The sequence below is a fragment of the Phyllostomus hastatus genome, unplaced genomic scaffold (assembly GCF_019186645.2).
Source record: "Phyllostomus hastatus isolate PE091 unplaced genomic scaffold, TTU_PhHast_1.1 phas_contig_62, whole genome shotgun sequence".
NCBI classification, from domain to species: Eukaryota; Metazoa; Chordata; class Mammalia; order Chiroptera; family Phyllostomidae; genus Phyllostomus; species Phyllostomus hastatus.
This window is the reverse complement of record NW_025333921.1, coordinates 6,110,850-6,115,107: the sequence shown is the minus strand read 5'-3', so window position 1 is coordinate 6,115,107 and position 4,258 is coordinate 6,110,850. Positions and strand designations below refer to the sequence as shown.

General features: G+C 35.0%; 1 pseudogene; it reads right to left on the bottom strand.

Moving 5' to 3' along the window:
* Positions 1–601: 601 nt before the first annotated feature.
* LOC123825266 lies at positions 602–985 on the bottom strand (annotated as a pseudogene).
* Between the last annotated feature and the right edge of the window lie 3,273 nt (positions 986–4,258).

Genomic DNA, 4,258 nt, shown 5'->3' with positions numbered 1-4,258 from the left:
AAGAAATTGAAAGCTTATTTGAAAAAGTAATGAAAGAAAACTTCCCTAATTTGGTGAAGGAAATAAACATACAGGAAAGTCCAGGAAACACAGAGAGTACCAAAAAAGATTGATTCAGAGGACCACAGCAAGACACATCATAATTGAAATGCCAGGGGTTAAAGATAAAGAGAGAATCTTAAAAGTAGCAAGAAAAACAGAGTTACCCTTGAAGGAGTAACTCTGCCCATAAGACTGTTGGCTGATTTCTCAAAAGAAACTGCAGTCTAGAAGGGATTGGCAAGAAGTATTCAAAGTGATGAAAAGTAAGGACCTACAACCTAGATTACTATATTCAACAAAGCTATCATTTAGAATTGAAGGACAGATAAAGTACTCCCCAGCCAAGGTAAAGCTAAAGGAGTTCATCATCACCAAGCTATTATTTTATGAAATGCTAAAGGGACTTATTTAAGAAAAAGAAGATCAAAACTATGAGCATGAAAATGGCAATAAATTCACAACTATCAAAAATTGAATCTTAAAAAACCAACTAAGCAAATAACCAGAAGAAGAACAGAATCATAGATATGGAGATCATTTTTATTTCTTTTAAATTATTTTTATTACTCAAAAAAAGCTTCTTTTTTTAAAATTTAGCTTTCTGGCTCTGTGCTTGTGCATTCAATACTTTCACAAGAAGTTTCTGCTCCTCAGTCAGGAAAGCAAGCTTGATCTTGTCCCAGACACATTTAGCACCCATGGATCCACCATAGGCCCTGCTGACAGATTTTTACATTTTAGACAACTTCATTAGAACTTTAGATCTCACAAGACGAACTCCATGAAGTCAGCCTGTGTACACACCACATGCAGATTTTGGTGCTTTCTTGACCTTTTTGGTATGGAGGTAAACCATTCTATTGCCAGGGGTTCAGGACAGTCTAGTTTTGTTAGAGGCTGTATTGCAGGATAGCCTCTGACAGTATGTCAAATGCTGGACCATTGTGAATACCTAATGACACCGTTCCCAGAAGAGCAATATGGAGATCATTTGGGGAGTTATCAGTTGGGAGGTGGTAGAGGGAGAATGGGGGAAAAGGTGCAGGGATTAAGAGGTATAAATTGGTAGGTACAAAACAGAAAGGAAGATATTAAGAATCGTATAGGAAATGGAGTAGCCAAAGAAATTATATGCATGACCCATGGGAGGGTGCATGAACTAAAGGGAGGGGGATTGCCAGAGGTAATGAGAGGGTACCAGTTGGAGGAGAAAAAGGTGGAAAAACTGGGACAACTGTAACAGCATAATCAACAAAATATATTAAAAAATAAAACCAAGAAATGAGTCAAAAATAAAATAAATAAAATGAGAATTTTTTAATTCAAATCACATATCCAGTTAACACATCTTTAAGGAGGTTGTGGTTAGAATACTACAGCATAGGTCACATATATCTGAGAGATACATTCGTTACTAGTTTGTGCTTAAATGCAAAAATTGTATATATACATATATAAATATGTAAAAACACTGCAAATTTGCAGTGTTTGCACTTATATTTATATAATAAAATACACGATTTTTTCATTTATTTTCAGTTATAATCTAGAAATTATTAAAGAATGGAAAAGTATAAAGAATAATTTTTTCTTTAAAAATAACAAAAGCATGTATATTGTTAAAAATACAACAAAAATGTTTTAATATTAATTAATTAGAATCTTTAGTAGTTGGCATTACAAAATATTTGTAATAGCCATCACAAACAATATTGCTATGCTGAAAGTATAAATACTTTTCAGAACACTTGCAAAAATATTTTGTTAAGAGACTCTTTCTGGATGCATAGCATCTAACACATCTTTTTCTTTATCTGCCATTTTCAAAGGTAAATGAAAAAAAACCCCACAACACTGACTTTGATGTTCACAGAAAAAAGTAAATTAGAAAAAACTATAGCAACACTGAGTTCGGAGTTCATGGTATCTCTCACATACAATTTACTATCGAATATGACACACTCTTATGAAACATGTGTTATAACCAAACTGATGGCTTAAACTTTATGGCTTAACATTAGTCATGTACAAATGTGCAGTTAGTCATGACCTTGAACTTGTGCACCTGATATACATAAAAATATTTAAGAAACGACTTTGTATCTCTAAGATCACCTCTAACCTCTGCAGGGTTGAAAGCATAGTTTTATGTATACAAGAGGACATTGTTTCTATTGTACTTACATTTTGTTTTAGCGTTCTGTAATCTAGCCCACCTTTTAACGGTTATTAGCTGACTTGATGCCAAAAGATCACCTGTATTAGTGGTAATTGGCTTTTATAAATATTGCTCATTATGCAAATGCATTATTTACAAGCATATTAGGCCAAAGTGAATTTGAGAACTTCTGTAATAGGTTACATGAATTCATTATGAGGCAAAATATTTGACAATAGGAGTTGATCCTAGTTATAATTTAGAATATACAAAATTTGTGATGTTTTCTGGTTCAAGAATTCTGAAAGAAGACTGGGTGGGAGGCAGAAATGAATACAGATTGGGTGTGAATATCTGAATTCAGCAGTCTCTTCCTTAACCATCTAAGCTGGAAGTATCTTCTACTCCCTAAGCAATCTACTATGCTGCTACATTATACCAAGTCAGTATCAGCTAATTTTGCTGGAGGTAAACCCAAAATATTTGGGCTGGATTCAGAGGGAACTGGAAGGAATACTGTTTTCCAGTTTTGGGAACATGTAAACTTTACTTCTTGTAGATTGAAAAAGCCAGTTTTATTCCACTTTAGATTATTTGCATAGCATGATAACTACACTTAGTACTACTGTACTGAACACTGAAAATTTTTTTGTGTTCTCATCACAAAATAAAATATTAACTATGTGAGGAGGAGATATGTTAACTAGTTCAGCTATAGTAATAATTTCACCATGTGTATGTATGCCAAATCATCATGTGCACTCTCAATACACAATCATAATTTTTATTACAAATAAAATCAACAGAGTAAAATAGTCATTCTGGAAGAGCTCACAGGGCTAAGGGGGCAAGCAGCCCTCTGTTGAAGTGGTGACTTTCCAGCCAGGGTGGAGGTTGCTGCGGTAGGGCTGAGCTGTGACGGGTGATCCTTGGTTATTTCTTATAACTGCCATTTATGGAACACTACTACTGGCTAGAACACAAAAATTATTAAGATAATGCCCTTGCTTTATTAAAGTTTATATTTCAGCAAGAAAGACACAAATAAGTTTGATCCTAAGTCATAAATAATAGAATCTATGTAAAGTGTTTGGGAGCAGGATGCATGGGGCACAAATTCTTTCAGAGAACTGGGGAGTTTGAGGAAGTACTGTCTTTGCTTAATTCAACAATCTCCATTTACTTTCTGGGTAAAATAACAATATCAAGGCTTGTGTTTCAGAAAAGTTTAGATATCAATTTATATTTGTGTTTCACAGATCTGAGCATAGTCTACTGAGCCCACTTCCTTCTACTTCTTTCTAGATGACTGCCTCCAGAAACTCTTGTTTTACAGCGCTCCTCAGTGCATGGGAACTGTGTGGGGCACCTTCGGGATTAACTTGTACGTCTTGTAACATTTTACAAACTGCACGTCTTTGAAAATATATTGTATCAATTCTGGATTATTTTTTCATCAGGGTTTTATTTTTATTTATTTTTTATTTGTTGGTTGATTCATTTGCTTTAATGACTTGCATGGACCAAACTTAAAGAATCTGTCTCTCCTATGGTCTGCCACCACTGTCACGTACGCTCAATCTTTTTTGCATGAATTTATTTTAATCTTTGTTGCTTCACCTCCAAGGAGTAGCCTTTGTCTCTGCATAGCTTAGTAATCACCAGGTAAATACATATATGTTGTCTTCAAACACCTCAAACTAGGAAGACTTTCACTCTACCAGTAGTCCTTAATGGGTTGAGAATACACTTTAAAGTTCATGCATTTTCAAAATCTTCTTCGTTTTTCATTTTCTTCTGGATGCTCCTGTGTTTCCTTTGCACACATGTGCAGCCTCCTGGTCAGTCAGACATCCATAGAAAGTTTGGAGCCTCTTTAATATCCCTTGGAATGTATGTAGCCTCAAGGTGGCCAGGGAAGTATATGGAGAGATTACCAATCTCTTCCATGGGTCTTTTCTATTCAGGGTTTTCCATTAACTGTCAGATCTTCCCCATTTGCCTCCCACCAAGATCACTCACTGAAAACAGATAGATTGTCATTTTCTGCACCAGATC